Source organism: Podarcis vaucheri (genome assembly GCF_965113315.1).
Source record: "Podarcis vaucheri genome assembly, chromosome: 1".
Classification (NCBI taxonomy): domain Eukaryota; kingdom Metazoa; phylum Chordata; class Lepidosauria; order Squamata; family Lacertidae; genus Podarcis; species Podarcis vaucheri.
Genome location: NC_138759.1, coordinates 39,836,042 through 39,863,449, shown reverse-complemented (window position 1 = coordinate 39,863,449; position 27,408 = coordinate 39,836,042). Strand labels below are relative to the sequence as shown.

Genomic DNA, 27,408 nt, shown 5'->3' with positions numbered 1-27,408 from the left:
TAGGAAGTACATGCTTCCCTGTAGGTATCAATTGTCCTTTTGGTGTGATGGAATTCACTTGGGGTGGTGCTAGCCAGTATAGTGGTTAAGAGCGGTAGACTCATAATCTGGTGAACTGGGTTCGTGTATCCGCTCTTCCACATGCAGCTGCTGGGTGACCTTGGGCCAGTCACACCTCTCTGAAGTCTCTCAGTCCCACTCACCTCAGAGTGTTTGTTGTGGGGGAGGAAGGGAAAGGAGAATGTTAGCTGCTTTGAGACTCCTTAGGGTAGTGATAAAGTAGGACATCAAATCCAAACTCTTCTTCCTCTTCTTCTTCTTCTGGATCAGAAGAAAGGTCTAACAAGTCCAGCATCCTCTTCTCATAGTGTCCAACCAGATGTCTACAGGAAGCCCACAAGCAGAACACAAGACATGTTCATAATCTCCCCTCTGTGAAGTGGCGTCCTTGGCAACAACAACACATTTACCCTTTATATCTAATTTAATTTATGTTAAGAGAGATTTATATATAACTTTGTTTTAATAAAAATCTCTTAAAGCAGTTTGTATAAAATAGTATAAAATATTCATTAGCAATTGCAAAAAAGGCAGACATTAAAAACAGTGATGAAATTGTCAAAATATACATAAAATCAATATTTGTCCTTCTTATATGCTAACAGCCCAGTTTGCATCTGTATTGGAATTGTTTTTAGATGTTTTAATTGTTCTATCTTGTCTACATTTGCTGCCCAGAGCACCTTCAGGAGGAAGGGAGCGTAGTAGTAGTAGTAGTAGTAGTAGTAGTAGTAGTAGTAGTAATAATAATAATAATAATAATAATAATAATAATAATAGTAGTAGTATTTTATTTATATCCCGCCCTCCCCAGCCGAAGCTGGGCTCAGAGTTTTAAATGCAAGAAACAAACAAACAAACAAACAAACAAACAAACAAACAAACAAACAAACATGTATTTGAAGTGATGCACTTTGCAACTCTAGACTCTTTAATTTTACACAGTGACCTCAGCTAGGAAATCATTTTTAGTATATCATATGAGAACTAGTTTCAGAGGAAATACCCTGAGGGTACCTGACTTGGAGATCTTTAAGATCACTGAGTGGGGCTGAAAATCTCCTTGGTCTCCCTCACTAAGAATCATGCACGACTCTGTGCCAACTCTAAGACGAGATTAATCACTTCTCTTTTAGTAGCTTCTTGGATTGGAGCAATGTTGAAGCAAACATTAAATGATAGGCACATTTCGGGGTGTTTACCCAGGTAAATTTTCTCATAGTACACAACAGGCTCTCTTCCCGGCTGTAAAAGGAAAGATTAGCTCACAAATGTTCTGGCTTAGACCATAGGCTTATTTTTGCACACTTCAATTCCCCTATAGATCAAATTGGAATAATGGCCTTTTATAAAATGTAAAAGCTACTGGAAAAGCAAGTTAAAGTAACAAGGAAAAAAGAGAGAGCTTTTCACAGCAGGGGATGCATTTGCTGGTACCATATTTTATAACATTCTTGACTAAAGGGATTGAATTGGATTGAGTTATTTTTTCTGCCACAGTCACTGCTTCCCAGTTTGACTGAGAGCTCAGCTGACAGTCAGAATATCTTTGTTCAGAAGTGATTCATGTAATCATCCAACAAATGAATTGCTAGTGGAATGGGTCAACTACAGTGGTGCCTCGCAAGACGAAATTAATTCGTTCTGAGAGTTTTTTCGTCTTGCGAATTTTTCATCCTGCGAAGCACGGTTTCCCTGGGTATTAACGGTTTTAAGAAAAAGGAAACAAACTTGCAAGACGTTTTCATCTTGCGAAGCAAGCCCATAGGGAAATTCGTCTTGCGAAGCAACTCAAAAAACTAAAAACTCTTTCGTCTTGCGAGTTTTTTGTCTTGCGAGGCATTCGTCTTGCGAGATACCACTGTATTTTGCCTAAGTTTTTGATCAAGGGAGTAAAGGTAAGGAAAAGGTAAAGGACCCCTGGATGATTAAGCCAAGTCAAAGGCGACTATGTGATGCAGCGCTCATCTCACTTTCAGGCCAAGGGAGCTGGCATTTGTCCACAGACAGCTTTCCGGGTTATGTGGCCAGCATGACTAAACTGCTTCTGGTGCAATGGAACACTGTGACAGAAGTCAGAGTGCATGAAATGCCATTTACCTTCCTGCTGCAGAGGTACCTATTTATCTACTTGCACTGGCATGCTTTCAAACTGCTAGGTTAGCAGGAGCTGGGACACAGCAATGGGAGCTCACCCTATCGGTCGGATTCGAACCACCAACCTTCCAATTGGCAAGCTCAAGAGGCTCAGTGGTTTAGACCACAGTGCTACCCACATCTAGGGAGTATGAATAGGATGAAGTACCAAGAAAATTGTGGCTCAAATAGAAAATAGAATCAACATAAGGATATCACACATTGTGTTGGGGGACTGTAAGATTGACAGCTTCAGTAACACTTGGCAGTGTGAATGATCTACCAGCATAGTTGAAAGCCGACATAGAACATTGTGAATGCCATGTCAGGGGGGCAGTTTATGCAATTAACAGAATAAAGAGTTTCAAAACTGAAATCATATCTTGATTTCAGTAAGGTTTTTGTAAGCTATTGACCAGTCTTATCTTAAAATAGAATTGCTTTTATGTGTCTATTTGGTCAGCGTATTATCATTTTTATATTGGTTTTGCTGTTGAAGCGTAGGTCACATTGAGTACTTTCATTGTAGAAACGTGATTCAAATAAGCAGACAATGGAGGTCTTAAAAATCAACTACGAAAATATACTTTTACCCACAATTGAGGAAGGAGAGGAATTGTGGCTTTCTTACTTCCAGTTATTTGACTACACTGTGACTTATGACCCTGGAAATTACAGGCCATGATCCTTGCCCACTGGTTAAGAATCAAGTGGAATGCAACTGAAGACATGGTCTTTGAAAAGGATGGTACCCTTATGCAAGGAATAGGGGGAAATATTCAATACTTTGAACATGCTGTCAAAACTATAGACATGCTGTCAACACTTTGGCAATGTACGTTCACACATTGTGTTGGGGGACTGTAAGATTGACAGCTTCAGTAACACTTGGCAGTGTGAATGATCTACCAGCATAGTTGAAAGCCGACATAGAACATTGTGAATGCCATGTCAGGGGGGCAGTTTATGCAATTAACAGAATAAAGAGTTTCAAAACTTTTCGCAGATGACCTTGTTTTGACCTTGCAGGAGCCAAACACTAGTACAAAAAGAGTGTTGGAAATAATCCAACAATTTGGACAGGTAGCTGGATTTAAATTGAATAAACAAAAAACTAAAGTCTTAGGGAAAAACCTAACAGATATGGAAAAGAATAAGTTTCAAGAAGAGACAGGTCTGACGGTGGTTAAGAAGGTGAAATATCTAGGGGTTAATTTAACATCTAAAAACTTGAATCTGTATAAGGACAATTATGAAAAATGTTGGTCAGAAATTAAAAAAGATTTAGAAATATGGTCAAATTTGAGATTGTCAATGTTAGGCCGAATTGCAGTGATTAAGATGAATGTACTGCCTAGAATGTTATTTTTATTTCAAACTTTGCAGATTATTGACAAGATGGACTGTTTCAAGAGGTGGCAGAAAGACATTGCGAAATTTGTCTGGCAGGGCAAAAAGCCCAGAATAAAATATAAAATTTTAACAGATGCAAAAGAAAGAGGGGGATTTGCCCTGCCGGACTTAAAATTGTACTATGAAGCAGCAGCATTCTGCTGGCTGAAAGAGTGGATGCTCCTCGAGAATACAGATATCTTGGACTTAGAAGGTTTCAATAATGCATTTGGCTGGCATGCATATCTATGGTATGACAAAATCAAAGTGCATAGTGCCTTTAAAAATCATATTGTAAGGAAAGCGTTGTTTAATGTTTGGATGAGATATAAAGATCTGTTGGAAAACAAAACCCCTAGATGGTTGTCACCCTTAGAGGCTAAGGCCCACAAGAAAGTTAATATGGAGGTCGGATGGCCAAAGTATTGTGAGATCTTAGAACAGGATGGAGAGAAACTGAAATTAAAGAGCCATGAAAAATTAAAACCCAAAGTACAAGATTGGCTCCACTATTATCAAATAATGGAGGTTTTTAAACAAGACAGGAAAATTGGCTTCCAGGTGGAAAAATCAAAACTTGAGACAGAATTGTTAGAACCCAATACTAAGAATTTGTCAAGAATGTATAACTTGCTGTTGAAATGGAATACACAAGACGAAACAGTTAAATCAGTTATGATTAAGTGGGCACAGGACATTGGTCATAATATTATGTCTGCTGACTGGGAAAGGTTGTGGAACACTGGTATTAAATTTACGGCATGTAGTGCTTTAAAGGAAAATGTGATGAAAATGGTCTATAGGTGGTACATGACTCCAGTTAAGCTAGCAAAAATTTACCATTTGCCTGATAACAAATGTTGGAAATGTAAGGAAACTGAAGGTACTTTTTATCATCTTTGGTGGACATGCCCGAAGATTAAGGTTTTCTGGGAGATGATATATAATGAAATGAAAAAGGTATTTAAATATACCTTTCTTAAGAAACCAGAGGCCTTTCTCTTGGGCATTGTCGGCCAACTGGTGCCAAAAAAGGATAGAACTTTTTTCATGTATGCAACAACAGCAGCAAGAATACTGATCGCAAAGTATTGGAAGACACAAGATTTACCCACCTTGGAAGAATGGCAGATGAAAGTGATTGACTATATGACATTGGCGGAAATGACGAGCAGAATTCGTGACCAGGGAAAGGAGACTGCGGAAGAAGACTGGAAGAAATTTAAGATTTATCTTAAGAACTATTATAAACTTGATGAAGTTTAGAATGTCGAGATTCTACAGAGAGAAAGGGTTGCAGTAATATAAGATTAGATTAAGAAAGGACTATGATGAATTAGGATCGGAAAAAACATTTATAAGTTGCTATAAAATTTGGACATGAGGATGCAGAAAGGGGAGGTATGGGGAAGTCCGAGGAAAGAAGTTTATGAAAGGACATTTTGAAATTATATTTGTTTGTTTGTCTGTTTTTCTTTTATGTTTGTTTGTTATAAAAACTCTTGTAAAACCAATAAAAATTTTATAAAAAAAAAAGAGTTTCAAAACTTTCCCTGGACTGTGTGTACCACTTCAGACAGGCGCAGTCAATTGAAACCACAACATCCTCTTCTTGCCCTCGTAAAAACTGGTAATAAGTAGGGTATGTGTTATTTGTAGGGTATGTGTTATTTGTGGATGCTTTAATGCTTTGAAGGGGAGGTGGTGACTGGTTGCTGCAAGAGGGGAAAGTGAGGCACCTGTGGTGGGAGGTTGTAAAATTTGATGGACCTTCTGGATGATGCTCATGGAACCAGGGTTGGAAAAGTCCATCCTCTTCATCAGAGACCAGCTAGGAAGGAGGGTGATGTTCTCACTCAACCAACCAGAAGCAGGTAACACCTATGAATCCAGATTTCATGAGGTCCCAATTCCTGGCTGATAGTGTGATGGCCTGGGAATCTGATTCAGAGGCTGAACCGGAGGAATCCCAGCCTGCACAGGAATCCCCGCCTCCAGGGCCGGCTGAACTGGGTCAGGGCCTTGATTCTGAAGTGCCTGCACCTGTGCCAGATCCTCAGGAGCAGACACCAGATGAATCCACTCTGGCTCCGGAGGTGATTGAGGACCCATTGCCTACAGGTGCGCCTCTCCCAGCCCTGTCAAGGGAAGGTGAGCCTCCCCCTGGGTCCAGTAACCCTCCAGCCTCTCCTGAGGTGGAGAGGCTCAGGGCAGAGAGGCGGAGGGAACTGGGTTCTCTCAGGAGGAATGCTCGCCTTAAGGCCAGGAGAGGCGGGTCACCTGTGGGCCGGGACCGCCCCTGGCCTCAGAGAAGATAAAGGCCAGTCAGCCCGGTCCCAGGTTGTGGGAGCAACATCGTTGGAAACCTGTTTCTGCCAGCACCCAGACCTGTTCTTCCAGAGTTCCCGACCTTGCCCGGCTCCTCACTTTGGACCCCGCTTCGCCCTTGGTGGACAGTCTCCAGACCCTCGACCCAGGACCGGACTCTGACCACGCGTCACAGTAACCTCCCCCCGGGACCAGCACAGATAGCATACAATGTTGGTTTCTACTTTCCATTTTGCTCAGCCGCTGTCTAGTCTACTCCGTACGTTGATCTTTTCTTTCCCCCTGCTAACTTCAGTGTTCAATTTGCTTTTGTGGCCACGTTTTCTCTCATGTTCCACTCAGTTCAATATGTGCTCCAGAATGACCCCTAAACCCCTCTTTCATCCTGTTCTCGCACATAATTAGCACTTCTGCTGCTATTGACAACCAGTCATTAATCTGTCATTAAAACACCCTCAAGAAGCCAATGAATCCTTAAAACCACACAGTTTGACACAACCACAGAGCCAGAGTTGCTGTACTCGGTTGTCTTGCTTTCAGCCCCATGTAGCTTTTGTACTGTATGCTGTGGTGCCTATATCTCCTGTTAGCAGCTTCGTGGAAAATGGTGCCCAATGCAGACAAATGTCTGGTGACAGGCAAATGGCAGGATGTTTCTCATCAAGACTAGGGCTGGGTGACATCTGGTATACAACATCGTGATATATCACCAACTAAACATCACAATACAGTGGTGCCCCGCAAGACGAAATTAATTGGTTCCGCAAGTTTTGTCGTCTAGCGAATTTTTCGTCTTGCGAATCACGAAATCCCATAGGAATGCATTGAAAATCAAAAAAAGTCCAAACAAAGCCAAATTTGGTACAACAACAGTTTATTAACTGCTCTTTAAAGTCACACATACTGTAAAGAGCAGTTCAAAAATTGAAGGGAAAATAAATTAACATTATAAACAAAACATGTCTTTGTTTTTAGAGAAAGGAAACAAAGTCGCGAGACGTTTTCGTCTTGCGAAGCAAGCCCATAGGTGAAATTCGTCTTGCGAGGCAAATCGAAAACGGAAAAACCTTTCGTCTAGCAAATTTTTTGTCTTGCGAGGCATTCGTCTTGTGAGGTACCACTGTATACCGATATATCACAATGTCTGAAATAAGGATGGAGCTATGTAGAGGCATTGGCTGGTTTCATGATTTTTCCTGCATCGTGATTTTTGCTGGCACCTGCTCTTGTGATTCGGGGTCCCTGCAGGAGGCAAGGGAGAGCTGAGCCAGCAGAGCTGCAGGAATCGACAGTAGCATTGGCTGGTTTACTGGTTTTTCCCTGCTCAAACTAAAGCCCTCTCTGGTGAAGCCTCATCCTCAGCCATATGGTCAGAGGCTAATTAAACCTAAATCAGTGAACAAACCTCCAACAGAATGGATCTGGCAATGGCCAGCTGATTAAGGTTCAAAGGGAAGTGACACCAACAAGTGAGAGTAAACACTTGTGGAACTGAAAAGCAGCTGACATCAGGGAGTTTTCCTTTTAGTGTGATCAGATGGGAGGCTTCTGCAAAAGCAACAGAATGGCAGGCTAGTACCTGCCCAGAGACACACAGCAGGGCTTTCCCAGTTCTATTACTCTCATCTTTAATGAATCAGTATGCATTAAGGGGGGGGGACACACACAATATTTGGGCATCCTATATGATTGTAAAAATGCTGATTGCATTTGTTACAATGACATGCTCTGGAGCATTATGGAAATACAATCCTGTATTTTCTCTCAATGTTCCTCAGACTAGCATTTGCCCTGCAACTTTGCACATGAGCCTCATTTTGCTTTGCTACGAAATACAACTTTTTAAAAAACTACTTTTTTATCCTACTTTTTTTAGCAACAAAGTCATCATAATTCTCGCTCAATTATCAATATAATATGGAAGGTAGTACTGTATTGTGATCTGAGATGTTTGTATGGTGAGCTGGAATCACACTGATTCTACAGGAGCAATTGTGTTTGTGTGTGTGTGTGTGTAGTTGGAAGGTGGAGATGGGGTGAAGGGCAACATAAAATGGGCTAGACAAATGCTGCAGGATCTGTTAAAAAAAGAAAAAGAAAGCTGGCTTCTTTTAGAATCAGCTATTCATAAAAATGTCAGATTATATCAAAAATAAATCACATCATCTCTCATCATCAGTGCACAAAAAGAGGAACAGAAACAGGCCTAAACCAGCTCGTGTGCTGCAGTTTCCCCATAACTTTATCCTTAATTTCCTGTCTATCTGCAGATACTAAACTCTTATCACCATGTGCTCTGCTTTGATATTGAAGGAAAAACACAATCTGAAAAAGAAGGAAATTTGTAAAGAGAAATTCTAAAAAGGGAAGAACCCAAAAGAATCTGTGATGTGTTGTGTGATAACAGCTGGTGTCTCAAAGTCTGCCACAGGGCTTTGATTCAGAGTAGTGAGGTTTCATAAGGATCCCCCCCCCTTATGCTTCATTTAGTGATGCATTGAATTTATATGATATTAGATGTGAAGATGGCCAGGGGAAATCTTGTGGGAAAATGGAACAGTCCATTAAATGCTCACTTTCTACTATTTTGCCTATTTTTGGTGCTGCTTCACTGTTCCCCAGGTCAGCTGCTTTGCACTTAACAGAAGAGGCTCCTTCACTATGTGGTGCCAGCCAGTCAGAGATCATCTAGTGTACGTGTTGGCATCACATTATTTCCAGTTGGATTTGGCTCCATCAGAATGTGACTGAAGGCAAAGAAGGCCCCTCAGTTGCACTTAACAACCCCCCTTCCCAATGCCATGTTGTTTTTCTGTAGCAAAGACCGGGGGAGGGTGAACCCTAACTCCATTATAGTGAATAGGACAACACAAAGTTTCATTTTATACAAAACAGATCTAAAGCCAAATTACTGACCGAAGTGGAGAGAGCCCAGAAACAGCTCGAAAATGCATAGATAGAAGGCAAACCACGAGGCTCATCTCCACGGCTGCTCCTTGTAAATGGATTCACATGCATATCTGGAAATGCATCCCTTGCCCCATTCCATCCTGACTCGTCAGCTGTGTGTTCTTGGGTCAAGGTGAGGGATTATCAGCTTGCTTGCTGTAGCAAAAGCGACACATTCTTTTCGCCCCCAACACTCATTCCCATGTAAACACTTGATCACAGAGGTACATGAAACTGCTGACAAAAGAAGACACAAAAATGCCATGCTTCCCTTTATCCATTCCCAATATTTAAGAACATTTTTTTTTTTGGGGGGGATAAGTAAATTAAAGGGGGACGCGGGTGGCGCTGTGGGCTAAAGCCTCAGCGCCTAGGGCTTGCCGATCGAAAGGTCGGCGGTTCGAATCCCCGCGGCGGGGTGCGCTCCCGCTGCTCGGTCCCAGCGCCTGCCCACCTAGCAGTTCGAAAGCACCCCCGGGGGCAAGTAGATAAATAGGTACCGCTTACCAGCGGGAAGGTAAACGGCGTTCCGTGTGCGGCTCTGGCTCGCCAGAGCAGCTTTGTCACGCTGGCCACGTGACCCGGAAGTGTCTGCGGACAGCGCTGGCCCCCGGCCAATAGATGTGAGATGGGCGCACAAACCCCAGAGTCTGTCAAGACTGGCCCGTTCGGGCAGGGGTACCTTTACCTTTTAAGTAAATTAAAAACGATAATAAAATATTTGTTGTTATTTAGTTGTTTAGTCGTGTCAGACTCTTTGTGACCCCATGGACCAGAGCACGCCAAGCACTCCTGTCTTCCACTGCCTCCCGCAGTTTGCTCAAACTCATGTTAGTAGCTTTGAGAACACTGTCCAACCATCTCGTCCTCTGTCGTCCCCTTCTCCTTGTGCCCTCCATCTTTCCCAACACCAGGGTCTTTTCCAGGGAATATTCTCTTCCCATGAGGTGGCCAAAGTATTGGAGTCTCAGGGCTGATTTCCTTCAGAATGGATAGGTTTGATCTTCTTGCAGTCCATGGGACACTCAGGAGTCTCCTCCAGCACCATAATTCAAAAGCATCAATTCTTCAGCAATCAGCCTTCTTTACGGTCCAGCTCTCACTTTAATAAAATATAGAAACTGCATAAAAACAGAGACAAAATAGATGGGCAATACACGTTGAAATGATATTAAGAATGGCATTGTGCAAGCCTGTCCGCTGAAGGTATTCCACAGTCTTGATCCCACTTATTTTCCCCCATAACATTTTATTCATTTTCCAACAATAACAAAAATAAAGCAAACAACAGTAATAAAAGCAAAAACAAAGCAAAACAGATTGACTTCCCCTATCCTTTCCTTGGTTCCAGTGTATATCAATGTGCTACATGTCCATTATAAAGTTTTAACCATTTAAATTACTTACTGTCCATTCATAATAAAATTACAAGTAGTATTTAAACCCTGCCAATGTATTGACCTGTGTACATTGCTTCTGTATATATGCAGTAAAGTCCTTCCATTCTTCCTTAAATTCATTGTCGTCTCTTCCTCTTAATTTCATTATCAATTTTGCCATTTCAGCATATTCCGTTAGTTTTATTTGCCAATCTTCTTTAGCTGGGACACGTTCTTCTTTCCAATGTTATGCTAATAATGTTCATGCAGCCATAGTTGCATATATAAACAAATTATTTTGTGATCTTGGTAAATCCATTCTTGCCTGGTTTTTTAACAAAAGTTATTTTAAACAACTTCTTCATTTCATTGTAAATCATTTTGCAACATTTCTTAACAATTTTGCAATCCCACCCCATATGAAAAAATGTTCCTTCTGTTGTTTTACATTTCCAACACTTACTTTTTTTGGATTTATACATTTTTGCTAATTTAACAGGACACAATACAGTGGTGCCTCGCAAGACGAAATTAATTGGTTCCGCAAGTTTTTTCTTCTTGCGAGTTTTTCGTCTTGCGAAGCACGGTTTCCCATAGGAATGCATTAAAAATCAATTAATGCGTTCCTAGGGAAACCGCTTGCCAGGCTGGCGGTGCGGAGAAGGGCTTTTCTCCGCACCGCAAGCCTTCAGGACAGGTACGGGAACAGAGGGGAAGGCGCGCAGCGCTTTCCCTCTGTTCCCGGGGCTTGCGTGGGAGGAGGGTTTTTCCTCCCCACCGCCAACATTCAGAACAGCATTCTGAATGTTGGCGGTGGGAAGGAAAACCCTCCTCCCACCCCAAGTCTTCAGGAAAGCCATCCGATGCCGGGTGGCGGGAGAAGGTGTCCCCCCCGGCATCAGAGCTTTGTTCCGATGCCGGGTGGCGGGAGAAGGTGTCCCCCCCCGCATCGGAGCTTCGTTCCGATGCCGCGCGGCGGGAGGAGGCGTTCCCCCCCCGCCGCCCGGCATTGGAGCTTCGTTCCGGTGCCGCGCGGCGGGAGGAGGCGTCCCCCCCCCGCCGCCCGGCATCGGAGCTTCGTTCCGATGCCGCGCGGCGGGAGGAGGCGTTCCCCCCCCGCCGCCCGGCATCGGAGCTTCGTTCCGATGCCGGGCGGCGGGAGGAGGCGTTCCCCCCCGCCGCCCGGCATCGGAGCTTCGTTCCGAAGCCGGCAGCGGGAGGAGGTCCGAGGACAGTGGGGAAGACGCGCTGCGCTTCCCCGCTGTCCCTGAGATTTCCCTATGGGCTGTTGTCTTGCAAAGCAAGCCCATAGGGAAATTCGTTTTGCGAAGCGCCTCCGAAACGGAAAACCCTTTCGTCTAGTGGGTTTTCCGTCTTGCGAGGCGTTCGTCTTGCGGGGTACCACTGTATTCAGATGGAAGAATGGGAAAAACTGCAAGAAAGAGATAAAATTTACAGCATGTGTAGCAATATATACAATAGCTATATTGTAATAACCTGCAGTTTTATAAGAGTATATATTTAAAGATGAATAAATGAGCAAATTAAGTTAATTTGGGTATGCAGAAGATAATAAAAACAAATTTAAGGAACTGCAGAAAGAGGGGGAAGGAAGTCAAGTTCTGAAACGTTAAAATACATTAGTGCAATGTATAAACCTAAAAAGCTTTTTTTTTATAAAAAAAGACATACATTTAGAAGATATATTATTATGTTGGTTTGGAGTCTTCACTAGGAGCCCACCCCACCCCAATTACACACTTGGAGTGCCAAGCTAACATTTTGGGTTTGTGGCACAAAAAAGCCCAAAACTTTGGTGTTGTTTTTTAGTGGATACAAAAACATTAAGTTTGAGGTGGTCGCTAGGGCTCCCTCTGCCTGTGATGTTCAAGGCATGGCACAAAACACCACAGAACTAGCACACAGCTTTGACCCTGATTTGGAAGGAATATAAAAATGTTTGGGGTTGTAGAGGGGCTCTTAACTAGGAAACCTGTCAGTATACACTTCTGAGTGGCAGCACAAAACTTTAAGTTTAGGGCACAGAGCAATTTTTTTTTGGTGTAGATTTTGAAGGCATATCAGATTAGGAGGCTCATAATCAACATACCTATGGCCCCAAGCCCTGAAGAGCTTTAAAGGTAAAAAATAAGTATTTTGTAGTGGGCCCAGAAAATTATAGTCGTGACCTGCAGCATTCCCTAAATATCTATTATATTCTTTTTCTAGTCTGTCACTGAATTGAGCAGTATGTTTACAAAGCTAACCAAGGCAGCACAATTCAGTGGCTGCCTTTTCTATTCTGTTCCATGCATGTAAAGACCTATACGCTGTGATTAGAGAGAAAAATAATCTCTAGAGCCAATTAAACAAGCAATTTGCCAAATAAACTCATGTATTTTCTTATTCTGATACTGCACCAGTGGCCCTGATGATTAAATATTAATCGAGAATTATATTTGTTGCTTGGCTATGCTTTTTAAATTTAGCACATAATGGATGAAACCTTCTGGTTTTTCCACGCTAAATAGCTGGAAGCATTAAAAAAAAGAGATTTTATCAATATTTTTTCCACAGGCCGTGCTGCTCTAAGCTTCAAATATTTAATACCCTCTTTCACATGAAAAGTATTGTTTAAATCATTTTGATTTAAATTTTCCAGATACCAATTTCATTTCTCACTGCAGGAATATCTGTGTGAATTCACATATCAACCATTTACTTCTGAAATATTGAGAATGCCAATGCTTTATCTGTTGACCCTTTAATGAATAGAAATCTATTCCTAGGCAATAAATATTATTAGATTATTTTAAGGCTGAGCCCAAAATGTGCAGACAGTCATTAGCTGACAATTTTTTGAAAATGTTTTTCAAGCTCCTGCTAAACTGTTGGACAATTGTAGTATTCCCCTGGAGAAAATTTGGAAAAAGGCCTCCCCAGATTTATCCATTCATAAATTTTGAGTGCAGCTGTGGATCCAGTCTGCTGGCCCTGATGTTCCTCCTCCTTGCTGTTGCTATCAGTTCACACTTGCCTTCTCCAAGTAAGCCAGGAGGGAGCAAGGAGGTGAAACACTCCTTGCCCTCATTCTTTGAGGGGAGGTAGGAAATGGAGGAGGAGGAGGAGGGCACAAGGAGAAGGGGACGACAGAGGATGAGATGGTTGGACAGTGTTCTCGAAGCTACCAGCATGAGTTTGACCAAACTGCGGAAGGCAGTGGAAGACAGGAGGGCCTGGCGTGCTCTGGTCCATGGGGGTCATGAAGAGTCAGACATGACTAAACGACTAAACAACAACAGGAAATGGGGCTGGAGGGATAGGCAACAGTGGCAATGAGGTAGGGTTATCATATTTCAAAAAGTGAAAAGTGTTGAGCCCTCCTCCTCCTGTTTTTTTAGCTTTTTGGGAGTCCAATGATGTTGAGCTATTTTTAAGGGAGTTTGCCAGAATGTTGACTTCCAACATTGGTTGCCAAATGTCTGGATTTTCCCAGTCATTTCAGTAGTTTCTGTTCAGACGCTGCTTCCGACTACAGCGTTCTGGGAAATTCTGGACGTATGGCAACCCTAAATGAGGAGGAGATGAGCCTACTCAGGGAGGGAAACCCAGTGAAAGTATGTTTTTGGTTGTTCTGCCAAAATCAGGAACCAGCACTGATTTTACCTCCACCCCCCTTTTTAATGTTTACTAAAGTAGCAATTCACAATCATGAGCCTAAGCAGCAATGAGGGATGTGGCACATTAGCTAATTGTCACATGAGCTTTTGTAGGCCAACACACAGTTTGTCAGACAAATGAAGTGTTATGTTTAACTGGTATTCATCTATCTATTATACACAGCTCACACAGAGATGGGGCGCGAGGGGGGTGGTGGAGAGATGTCATTATGAAGTGATGCCAGAAAGCCTCACAATGCAATAAGTACAACCCATTAATTTTCAGATTCAAATGTAAACCCACCCCAGTGGAAAAAGTTAAAGATCAAACCAGGATGAGTGTGGTCCACTCTCAACTGGTGGCAACACAATTGGCAACACAAAATGGATAGTCAACATGTGCAGATGGACAATTATTTTCTGTTATCACTTCCAGGTTGCCTATATTTTACAAATTCTGTATCACTCAAACTAGAAAATGTATGACAACTGACACAGTGGTCAAAGAATCCATCTTAATGTATATAGGGTAGGTTCATAGCAACCTTGAATGCCTTTGTGGTTTCTTTTATTGAAATGGGAGATTGGAACCATATTACAACTTTCTTAATGTGTCCTTATGTGAACTGAGTGGAACCAGCTCCTCACAGATCGTGGCTGCATTTAGAGCATATAGATTTTAATGCATAATTACATTACATAATTACATTCTACTTTGTGGTGTAGCAGCACATCCAATAGATAAACCAAAAATAACTGCAGATAATTTGTTCATTTATTAGATTTTTTTAAAAAATGGACAGCCTGATTTTTCACATATATCTATATTTTCACTTTTGACTCCTATCATAATTACAATGAATGGCTTAACAGCAACTTTTGCTGGTGCTTTGGGGGGAAAGGACACTCTTGTGACTTATAATGGTGAAATAATGACTTCAATGAGAAAAATTCAAAAACGAGTAATTACAAATCACCCCTTTCCAAATAGCTTTATAGTGGGAATTTCATATTTATTAGGAAATTTAAATAAGGAATTAACCATATTTGATGCCATGGCAAAGCAACATGAGGACAAAAGAGTATATCCCAAAATATTGATATTCTCGAGTATAGAAAATGGAGCATTCATTTTGGATGAATGAACAAGCACCACCTTTTTTTATCAGTAGCAGTTCTTTCAATGGGCAACTTTTGTGGGTGGATTTTTACTTCTTGAAATATGGCAACCCTAATTTTTGATTGGATTATGTTTGCAACCCACCCTGAGACCTTTTGGGGAATGGTGGGCTCTAAGTGCAAATAACCAACCAACCAACCAACCAACCAACCAACCAACCAACCAACCAATAAAAGGGTTTAAACAGACAGGGTTGAATCCAGTAGAAGTTGCAACCATTGAAAGAGGAGGGAATTTGGGACAGCTCTCAGTTCCCCCTGCAGTCCTGCAAATATGCTGCTGAGGGCAAGGCCCCCCTCAGATCAGTATGGAAGGTGCCGTGGTGGTGGTGGTGGGGCTACAGAGAGATGGGGCAATTGGCAAAATTTGCCTCCTTCTCTCTCTCTCCCTCTCTCTCTCTCTTTTGCAGATGGGATACAACTTGTTACTTTGAAGTTGTCCCAGTGAAAAGCTGTTGGCTAGGGGTAAGAGATTCTGATATATCTATTCTGCTTCCCTTCTCCATGAAATATTTATACAAGCACTGTGAGCGTTAAATAGCTCTTTGTGGAGTATTTTAATTTTAAAGTCAAATGCAACAAAGCTTTCTGTGTTGTTTTAATGAGCTAGATAAATCTATAAAAGGAATGCAATCTTTAAATTCCACAAGGCACATCTAGGCTACAGCCACTTCATCATTCCCCAGCAGATGTGACACCTGTTTTGCACTGGCCTAGTACCAGTCTATTATATCACCAACCTGTCAGCAACTTACTACAGAAAAACTGAGAAGAAAATTCTGCCCACAGATCCCAATGCCTGAGACCACCAGCCTTTATTTAAGCATGCAGCTCAGTAAAATGAGACTAATGTATAGCGACCCCTTTTCCTAATTAGCATTTTTAGTGCGCTAAAATGCTAAAATATTTTGCCCATTGGAGCATGGCAAAACTGCTGGAGCGAGACAAAATACAAATGAGTGCAGAATACAAGTGCAATTATTAAGTGAAAAGCACACACCCCCAGACCCACACACCAGCAATGGAGTGAATATCCATCACTTTAAAGATCAGTGGCTTCTGAAGTTGGGACAATAAAAATTATAAGGTAGAGATGCAGACATAATGTCATAAGAATAACCACAAGTCTGCAACTTATGTGCATTTCACTTGTGCACATTCAGCCTCACACGCTTGGAAAATAAATAAATATTAAATAAATAAAAAGGGGATGGAAAGAGCGTGGGCGTCTGGGAAAAAAAGACTTTGGCAATCCCACCCACCATTGAACACAATGTGTTTTGACTATACACCATTTTGGCTTTAGACGTGATCCCTGGAATGTAACTCCTGGGTAAATTGCTGGCTTACTGCATTACTTTTCCTATTAATTATTATACAATTATTTTTTTAAAAAAATGATGATGATGATTAAAATTATTTCCAACTTTAGAGAGTGTTAGTCTAAATTTAATTGTTGCATGTCAAAAAGAGAACTAGAGTATGTCTAACCAAATTAATAGTGCATTCGTTTATGGTGAAGTCAAGTCTCCACTGAGTTCAACGGAGATTACTCCTAGTTAAATAGCCATAGGTCTACAGCCTTAATAGTGTAAGGTAGGCAAAATAATGCTTGTAGTGACCCTGACACAGTGACCCTGCTGTGGTATGAATTTCTCCTTGTGCACTTAATGGAAGATATCTGTGAAAATTATTTTCCAATTCCCAAGAAAGACATTTAGACAGGATGAGCAAATGAAAAAGAAAACGTTCTTCTGTTCCATTGATTTTATATGAAACCATTAAAACTTGCCTGAGAAAATGATAGGAAGCTGTTTTTCATTGCCAGGATTTTAAGCAGATTTGATAGTATTGATTTTAGGTGCCTCTACCTGGTCTGTATCACAAGGTTATCACAAAGCCCACTTTGCCTCAGAAAAGTCATTATTTGTCTGGTGTTGCATGTACTCATCTTTGAAGTTATTCTTGAAGATACAATGCCTTTCTTTTTTCGTTATTAGAGTTATTAGTGGGATAGGCAGCCCAGGAATCTAGTGTCCATTATTTGGTTTTTTCCCCTCTCAAACTTTGGACACCAAACTAACCAGCAGCAATCTCTAGAATGTGAAAAAAACATGGACCTGAATCATTAATCTATTAAAGCATTTTATTCCCCTATTCTGCCAAAAAGGGTTCCCAAAGAGAGTGGCTTACAAATATCCGCATTCAGGTGGTCTCTGTCTTCAGACTTGTAAGGAGGCATACAAGGAGCCATCCAACAGCCTTCGGGACTTCACTCTGAATTTGTGTAGGATTGACTCCTTATCCTCTTTTTCTCCTGAAGATATACCGCAAGCCAGCGGAGGTTTAGGATCAGAGGTTAAGTTCTCCTAGTTGGGCTACCTTCCCAGGTAGATGAGCCCCGTTTGCTCCTCACTTCCCTCTACAGCAGATGTAGAAACCGCTTTCTTGACCATTGGACCCACTATTGGCCTCGTTTTTTCAAATTGCCAGAGCCTGCCTCCACATGCTGGGGAAGTCCCCAACTCACCAAGGGTTTGAGACCCATCGGCTACCCTCACCTGGTTTAGTCAGCCAATCAAAGCTGTTCCCGGGATGTGGCCACTGCCATATGCTGGCAGCTTCTAGGAGCCACAGGTGAGAGCTGAGTGCCGGGTGGGGACCAAAGGTGGACCAACTACCCCAGAAGGAGCACAATGTGTCCTCCACCGGAAGGACTACCCCTCCCTAAATAACTGTATGCTAGAATACTGTCTCAAGGTTCTTCACATGGTGTCATCCATGAAAACCATGGGGAAATTATAGAACAAAGTTCCCACCATTTTCGGAGCCAACAGGATTGAAAACAGATTTCCCCCCCCCTGGAAGTAATGGAGCTTACTTCTGAGTAGATCCAGTGGTAGGAAAGCAGTAGAGATTTACTGTAGACTGGAAGATGCACATGTTTCCCATCCAACCCCACCCGTTCAATCATCTGTTCTACACTCCAAGAGCATCTTACTCTAAAGTATACACTCTTCCCCCAACCTCTAGTAGGGTGACTTTTAGACTCATAGACAGCCAGTCATCAAGCACACCCTTCTGACTTTTGATCACCAGTCAAGTGGGCAGTAGTTTGTATGGTGAAGATTTTAATAAACATGGCTGAACAACATCCACGGAGAAAGGGAAGTACCCAAAAGTTCTGAATGGTTGGCTGAAGGTGCATGCATAGGAAGGAATCATGTGACTTCAACCCTGTTGCCACTGAAACTGTTCCTTGAATGCTTCAAAGGCATGTGCCACAGAGACTACTCTGGCAGTGGTCCGGCGCTGTTCACCTTTCAAAAGCCGCATCTCTCTGCGCATGACCCGCAGTTCTCTCATGATGCCGTCCTCTGCCAAGAAGACAGGGCGTTGCACAGTCAGTTATATTCCTTCAGCAAATAAGACTGTGATTCCATCAAATAGCCAAGCCCAGTAGAAGCAGAAATGGTGCACCATACTCCTTAAACTCATCCCCCCCCACAGCAAGGTATGAAGGAGATCCTCTAGTTAGGACCCCCCCACACAGTAAGGTATGAAGGTTAGCTGCCCCACCAGATAACACAGGCCTCTTGGTATTACATATGTAACCCCTTTTTGTGTTTCACATGACCATGTGTGAGAATGACTATATTAATAGTCTAACAGGCTAACAGATTGAGGCTGAATCCTGACAAGACAGAAGTACTGTTTTTGGGGGACAGGGGGCGGCAGGTGTGGAGGACTCCCTGGTCCTGAATGGGGTAACTGTGCCCCTGAAGGACCAGGTGTGCAGCCTGGGAGTCATTTTGGACTCACAGCTGTCCATGGAGGCCCAGGCCAATTCTGTGTCCAGGGCAGCTGTCTACCAGCTCCATCTGATAAGCAGGCTGAGACCCTATCTGCCTGCGGACTGCCTCGCCAGAGTGGTGCATGCTCTGGTTATCTTCCGCTTGGACTACTGCAATGTGCTCTACGTGGAGCTACCTTTGAAGGTGACCCGGAAACTACAACCAATCCAGAATGCGGAAGCTAGACTGGTGACTGGGAGCGGTTGCCGAGACGACATAACACCGGTCTTGAAAGACCTACATTGGCTCCCAGTACGATTCTGAGCACAATTCAAAGTGTTGGTGCTGACGTTTAAAGCCCTAAACGGCCTCGGTCCATTATACCTAAATAAGCGTCTCCACCCCCATCGTTCTGCCAGGACACTGAGGTCTAACACCGAGGGCCTTCTGGCGGTTCCCTCACTGAGAGAAGCGAAGTTACAGCGAACCAGGCAAAGGGCCTTCTCAGTAGTGGCACCCATCCTGTGTAACACCCTCCCACCAGATGTCAAAGAAAACAACAACAACTACCAAACTTTCAGAAGACATCTGAAGGCATCCCTGTTTAGGGAAGCCCTGTTTAGGGAAGCTTTTAGTATCTGAAGGACTATTGTATTTTAATATTTTGTTGGAAGCCACCCAGAAACTCAGCCAGATGGGCGGAGTATAATAAATTGCTGTTGTTGTTGTTATTTAAGACCCTGATGCACTTTGTGAAATCCAGAGGAACCTCTTAAGGAGCACCAATGGAAACTGGTAGAATGTCCTAGAACTTTTCCAGGGCTATGTGAGATGTGTCTCCAATTGAAACCAGACCAAAAGCCCCTTTGGATTTGGTGGTGGCAAGCAAATGAAATGCTGTTGTACCTAATCAAAGCACCTCGTACTCACGCTGGTCAGTGATTTGTCCAAGGAGACCAACAATGTGCTGACATGTTGCCAGCGTCGAATCCTGAATGGGTGGGGGAAGATGTATAGCTGGTTCTCCTCTCGCAGAGCATTGCGCTCGCTCCCCAGTAAGATTCTCGCCTACAGGAACCTGGGGTAGCAATGGGGAATCCACGGCCGGGTGTTCGGCAGCAGTTCTCCGGCTGCCAGAAGGATGAGTAGACTGCCCTTCCTGTGTTGTTACTATGTGTACATTCTGGATAGTTTGGGGCTGCTCAACTGAGTTTCTAGCGCCGTCACCCTCTTCCATTTGCCGACTGTAGATTCCTTATCTGTGGATCATCCTGTATATTCCTTCAAGTAAGCAAAAGTGTTAAAAGTAGTGGAAGTCACATGGAAGTAGGATGAACATGGTAGTAAGGAATTACTGATGCGCTGTTAGCTGGGCATTTTTGTATGGTACAGTATTTATGGTCTGGTTTGTTTGGTTTTTTTACTTGCTTACATTAAGAAACACCAAGGCATTTTGCTGAACATGATGGATTTTCACATGCTTATGCAGAGAACTCAGACTGGTTTCCACAAGACTTTTATATCCTTTTTAAAAAACATGTATTTAAAAACAGATGTTTTTAAGGAGGTAATACATGGACAACGTCTGTTATGCTGTTTTTGCATTTTGTAGTTCAACAAGCCTTGCAGCAAGCAGTTTAATAAATAATAATAATAATAATAATGCAGTTGTACCTTGGAAGTCGAACAGCATAGTTCTCCAACATTTTGACTCCCAAATAATCAAAACCCAAAAGTGACTGTTCCGGTTTTTTAATGTTCTTTTGGAAGCTGAGCATCTGACGGAGCTTCCGCAGCTTCCGATTGGCTTCAGGAGCTTCCTGCAGCCAATCAGAAGCCGTGCTTTGATTTTTGAATGTTTTGGAAGTTTAACAGACTTCCAGAATGGATTCCATTTGACTTCCAAGTTACGACTGTAATAAATTTGTACCCTGCCCATCTGGCTGGGTTGCCCCTGCCACTCTGGGTGGCTTCCAACATATATAAAATCATAATAAAATAGTAAACCTTGGAAAGGTAACAGTTTCTGTGCCGTTGAGCAACCCAGCACACACACACAGGCTGTCACCCAGCACCAGCTATTCCATCAGGCTGAAATACAGATGGGAAGGAGGGATCCACCATTGGTTCTGCAAAGAGATCCCTTCCATGTGGCTCCTTCGTCAACACTCCATCTGGCTGCAGCAGAGGGAAGAGATGGGGCTGTAGAGCTCGCCTGAGACACCATCTCTATTTATTTGGCTCCTCCTCTCCCTGAACTGTTTTCATGAGTAACATAGGAAGCTGCGTTATATTGAGACAGACCCTTGGTCCATGCAACTCAGAACTGTCTACACTGACTGGCAGTAGCTCTCCAGAGTTTCGGGCAGGGGGCAATTTCAACGCTACCTGGACGTGCTGGTTACCAAAATTTCTGCATGCAGAGCAGATGCTCTAACACTGAGCCATAGCCCTTTGTTACTGGTCAATGTATAAAACTGTATATTGGTAATTATGAGAGCTTTTCTTTCTTTTTGTGTTGTGTCTTCTACATTATAGTTCAGGGGCTTGTCTGAGGTCAGGGATGGTCTTTCTTTAATTAATCTGGTGCTCTGGGAGCCTTTCCAGCTGAAAATCATGGTCGGAATGCTTTAAAAAAATAAAAATAAAAATATGCATTGCTGCTAGTACTTTCTGAAAACCTCTAAAACAATTCCCTGCCTGTAGTGCTTAACACCAGAACCTAGAATAGAGTGGACTGAATGTTGATAGATGTAGTTTTTAGAGAGAGAGAGGCAGACAATTAGAGAAAAACCACCTTAAAGCCCTTTCCGAATAAAGTGTATCCCCTCAAGCTCTGGCTGAACACCATTATTTTACTCGTCTTAAAAAGAAGACAGTCTGGGAAGACAGCTCTGCCTGAACTGACATCTTGTTTTTCACTCAGGATAATTCATTTCAGGAGAAAAACAAACCTGTAAGACTTTTAAGGTTTTGTGGTGGTGTTGCGTTTTTTTTTAAAAAATCTAGGCCTTAAGTTTCCTTTGTGGCGGAAACTTTACAAGGCTGCTGTGATTATTACAAGTTAGGAACCTAAGAAGCTACCATATAACAGACCAGACCATTGGCCCACCTGACTCAGTTTGGTCTGCACACTGACTGACAGCAAGGCTCCAGGGTAGAAGTAGTCAATGTGGTGGTGACTTTCGGATGCCATTGGACTCCAACTCCCATGAGCTCCAGCAAGCATGGCAATGGTGTGGGGTGATGGGAGCTGTAGTCTGGCAATATCAGGAGAGCATGATATGGGCTACCCTTGCTGCAGGGTTTCAGAGTGGAGTCTTTCCCAGCCTTGCCTGGAAATGAGAGATAAGAAACCCGAGACTTTCTGAATCCTAACCAGAAATGCTACCAATGAGGAAAGGGCCTTTCTGAATTACAATGCGAAACACTTTGAATATTCGAAACACAGATATCATAATGAAAAGCTCACACACTGTCCCATTAGCACTTTCTGAATATACAATATATCCACTCCACCAAGAGCAGCTTCTTCCCATGTCAACAACTTGGGAGCGAGTGTGGTGTAGTGGTTAGAGTGTTGGACTAGGACCTGGCAGACCCGGGTTCAAATCCCCCCTCAGCTGTGAAGCTTACTGGGTGATTGTGGGCCAGTTACTGACTCTCAGCCTACTTCATGGGGTTGTTGTGGGAAATAAATGAGGAGGGGGAAGGAAAAGGTAATATATGCATTATTATTATTATTATTATTATTATTATTATTATTATTATTATTATTTCATCAGGGGTTAAGGTCTCTCCTTGCACGCTGCAGACCCTATGCTGATCATCTGCCTAGACCCCCCTCCCCCCGACTGCTATTACAAACTTTAAATAGATTGATCATGCACCATCAAATGACACATAACGTTACCTCTGATGTGGGATTCACATTTTGTGGTGACTGCAGAACCCCCACTTCCTCTCAGCTTTGGCCATGGGGTGACAACATTATCTAGTGCATGAGTTGTGTCAATATACTGGGTTGCTCAGTCAGAACTGGGGTGCTTTGTGACATCAGCAGTATCTCCACCAATCACATCTTCCTGTTTCTTCCACCTGCTTTGCATATCTGTAGTGTTTGGGCTGGAAGTATTCTATGTGCTTGATCAAATGGAAAACAATATTTTGCTTTCTTTGAAAATTGATGTAGCCCGTTAGTTATTTATTAAAAGGACTGAATAACCCAATATTCAGGCCAAAGACTCCCAGAGCAGCTCAAACAATTTAAAACAACAATAGCAATAAAAATGAGAATTATTAAAAGCCAAAGGACAGCAGACTCAGCATAAAAAAAGAGCAGAGAGGCTAAAAGATCTACAAGGTAGGTTCTAAATGATATAGATGTGATAGGCCATTTAAAATAAGACTTTAAGTTTTATGCTTTGTGCAGAAAGTCAATAAGGAATGGAGAGCACATAAAAAGGCTTTTTGAATCAGGTTAATAAATAAAAATAGCTCCCTAACTAATCCCTCTCATTCTTTCCCAAATGATATATCCCATTGCTCACGTTAAACTGATTCTCACATTTAAAACAAACCAAGAAAGCTGAAAGCATGAGAGGACTGTTCTTTGAGTCCTCTGGTGTCTGTCAGATGTATGTAGTGCCCAATTTCAAAAGTAAGCTTGGCAAACAGGAGGATTGCAGTACTACACATTCTGTACTCAGACTTAAGTCCCATTATTTGTAATGCGGATTACTCCCAGGTTAGTGGGTCTATGAGGGGCTATAGCAGGGGGTGCATTACCCCAATGGAAAACTGACCCTAAAGTGGGAGAGACCAGGCATGCACACAATTGCACACCCTTAACATAAACACACACATACACACCCTTAACACATACAGACACAAAGGGTCCTTCCGACAACCTTTTTATGATGCACTGGTGATCATGGAATCATAAAATCATAGAATTAGAAAGTTGGAAGGGACCCCAAGGGTAATGTAGTCCACCCCTCTGCAAAGTTGGAATCTCAGCTAAAGCATCTGTGACAGATGGCCATCCAACCTCTGCTTAAAAACCTCCAAGGAAGGAGAGTCCACCACCTCCTGAGGGAGTCCATTCCACTAACAGCTCTTACCATCAGAAAGTTCTTCCTGGTGGTTAGTTGGAATCTTCTTTCTTGTAGCTTGAATGCATTTGTTCAGGACTTACCTTCCAGAGCAGGAGAAAACAAGCTTGTTCTCTCTTCCCTGTATGTGACAGTCCTTGAGATATTTGAAGGTAGCTATCATATCTCCTCTCAGTCCTCTCTCTTTTCCAGGCTAAACATACCCAGTTCCTTCAACTGTTCCTCATAAGGCTTGGTTTCCAGACCCTTGATCATCTTGGTTGCCCTCCACTGCACACATTCCAGCATTCCAGCCTCAGGAAGGAGCTCACCCCATTGCCGGGATTTGAACCGCCAACCTTCCAATTGGAAAGCCCTAGGCTCAGTGGTTTAGGCCACAGCTTAAATTTCTCTTGATTAGTGTGTGAAGATCTGTTTGATGTAGTCACTCAACTGATGCTCAGTGCAGTCAGTCCTGACAATACAGATCATTTGTTGGAGGCAGCAAAAAAGAAACCATCACAGTTTCCTCACCTGCCCCCAGTTCATCAGCATTTGAAATCTACGGCTCTGGCATGCTGCTCAGAACTACATATCAATCCAGTCTCATAACAATGTGTATATTGCAAGGCTGAGGGAGAATATGGGAAGAACAGGCTCTGGAAGAACAGGTGACCACCAGTATGTAGCTCCTGGTCCACAAGCTGAGATGTGAACGACAGTGTGTTTCTTTCTGTCTGTGGATTGTGTATGTATGAAGAAATAGAATGCCGTATTGAACCGAGTTGCTTCCATCTGATAAATAATCATACTCTGGTGAACAATGGATGTCATGGAAAAATGCAAATGCAAGTCAGCATGAAATCTGATGACCACGAGATGCAACAGTATAGCAGATCTTAAACGGAGACGATTTCACAAGATGCTTGATTTAAATGAATACCAGTTAGCCAGAGCACAAGGAAAGACCCCGGCAACACCTTTGCTATTAATCTCAACGTCCAGATTCACAATTCTGTCTTGAAGAACACCCTGTTCCAGAGTATTAAGTAGAATTATCAGGCCTTTGACTAAAATTAATGAACACAATGTGGGATGTAGCGTGGAAAAAAGAGATTATCACAGCCCTTCATTAGCCGTCTCATTGTTATGACCTTGATCTGAGCTGGATTTGATTATATCACTGTCGCAAAAGGTCTGTCACCATTTAAGATAGAAAATTTCAGGATAAGGATAGAAATATTACTATTTCAGCAGAAACTAGCTGAGACATGGAAAGAAATGAGTATACTGCATAAAATTATATTCAATGATTATGTAAAAAAAGAAAGAAGAAAGAAAAATCCCAGAGGAGAACGCCTATGATTCAAATCTTGGTTAGGCAGTATAATTCAAATGCAGTGGGTGCCACAAATCTCCTCCTCCCTCATTTATTCAAATATATTAGCTGGAGATTTTAATGTCATCCAGTAACAATACTAAATGTTAGGCTATAAAATCAACAAATTGCAAAAATATAGAGAAGGCAATAAATATCTATACTAAATAATAAAAGCAACAATTAAAGATGATGGATTCAAGATGTTTGCAAGGTAATAAAATTGATGCGAGGAATAAATCTTCTAAGTTCATTTAAAAATGAATGTTTTGTAATCATAAAAAGATCATGCACACAAGTACAGGCACTAATATGTGAAAAAATAATGACTGGGTATTTAAATTCACTGTATGCAGTGAGTGGCAATGTTTTCAAAATCTCAGTAGGAAATAGATGTGTGCACCATGGAGCATACAGCAGCTCATAATAAGGCAACATCTCTCAACCCCTCAAACCCATTTCTCAAAAGACGAGCTCAGAAACATAAGTTGCACTGATATTCACACTAAAATATGCTTTCCAACGATTTTACTGTAGAATTTACCGGTGAATTGCAAGAAACTGCCAATGAGTGTTAAATATAATGGTTTAATTGTACGTGGAAATGGAAAATGGCTCTGCATGTGTATTGCTAAAGGGAACATGGAAAATCCCACTGAAGCTAAGTGAGGCTCTCTGAGTGCCTGACAGGTTGAAAATTAACTAAGAATGTGCCTCTGCTAGCTCTCATGTGCTATTTACAGTAACCTTAGATAACATGAGTAAGATATTCAGTTGCAAAGCACCATTTTGTGTGAGCTAGTCTTTGTTCTCAAGCCACTTGAGAGAAAGTGTGCTAATGATCTCTCTCCTGGAAAGAACACAGCCTCAGGAAGGTAATGGTGTCTGTGTGGAGAGAAAGAGTTTTGATTTCAGTTCTCTTTAAAGTAATTTCATTTTTTAAAGATGCTGAACCTGTGCTTGGAAAAGCACACAGTATTTTATGTAACTATTTGGATGTATCATTACTGTTGTACGTTTGTTTTGCAACAAGTTCTGTTAGTAAATTGTTGGAACCTTATTTTTGGTCTGGACAATTTTTATTTCAAGAAGAATCAGTTTTTTTATTCATCCCATTGCTTCTGAAAGCAGAATATTAATAACCACAATAATTAGAAGCTGCCAAAGAGAGAAGCTCAGCTACAGCATCAAACAAAACTGGGAACTTTCCTCGAAGATTTTCTTAACATGGAAATACAGACTTCTAAAAAAATTAAATCACGGCTTGCTTCCCTCTCAGAGTATGCATCTGCAATAAATTGCTTTTAGAAAAGCAACCCTAGCTGAACTGTGATGTCATCTGAGAAGTAGCAGCATCCTCCCAAAAATGGGGGCTGGGGAAGGAAGGGAATAAAAGCGTAAGCAGCAGGAACGGGATGTAAATACTGTGATAGAGTTTTACACAGTCAGTTTCTTGTATCTAATGATCCATAACAGGGAAAAGGATTTCATTAGTATTGCATTGTCGAATAAGCACAGCAGGAAGAAGGTACAGAAAATCCTTACAACTGCAAGGTTGTCATAATTAACAGAGAATGATGTATGATGATAACTGGAGACTTTACAAAAGGCAGTTCCATTCTCATTAATCCCAGTATAGCAATAAACTTTGTAGACAAGAGACCTAGTCCTGATCTGGAGCAGTAAATGAAGATTTACCAATTCACTTTAACAACAACAACAATTTCTAAAGCATCTTGATCAGCGAATGAGGTCGGTTTCAGAGTTAACTTAGTACATAGCTATTCACTCTGGGACTATAAATTAAATGAATCCCTAGGAACTGATAACATTTCCTCACTGGCTAGTTGAATGTCTACCTTCCCCTGTACCAGCCTTCCTGCGCTGTAAAATCAGCTGTCCATGTATACCTGCCAGTCTGATTGACAAGTAGATTGGTGGGCATGGGAGGGAGGCAGGGACTTTCAACAATGGTCCCATTACTATGTGTGCAAGTGGTGCCTTCTTTGCAGGCTGTTACGTGGGCACTAATGACTTACCTATTCCAGATGGCTTTTCTGT

General features: G+C 42.1%; 3 long non-coding RNA genes across 3 annotated transcripts in view; 1 reads left to right on the top strand and 2 right to left on the bottom strand.

Moving 5' to 3' along the window:
- Positions 1-27,408, top strand: part of LOC309542848 — a 680,556-nt gene that overhangs the window by 277,786 nt on the left and 375,362 nt on the right. The window lies entirely within an intron of this gene.
- The window catches only part of LOC309542857, a 320,404-nt gene that overhangs the window by 220,684 nt on the left and 72,312 nt on the right, over positions 1-27,408 (bottom strand). The gene's annotated exons all lie outside the window — the stretch shown is intronic.
- LOC309542578 lies at positions 18,197-22,944 on the bottom strand. The gene is made up of 3 exons (XR_014224298.1): positions 22,790-22,944; positions 19,807-20,157; positions 18,197-18,459 (listed from the first exon to the last, which is right to left on the bottom strand). It is a non-coding gene; the product is annotated as an uncharacterized lncRNA (long non-coding RNA).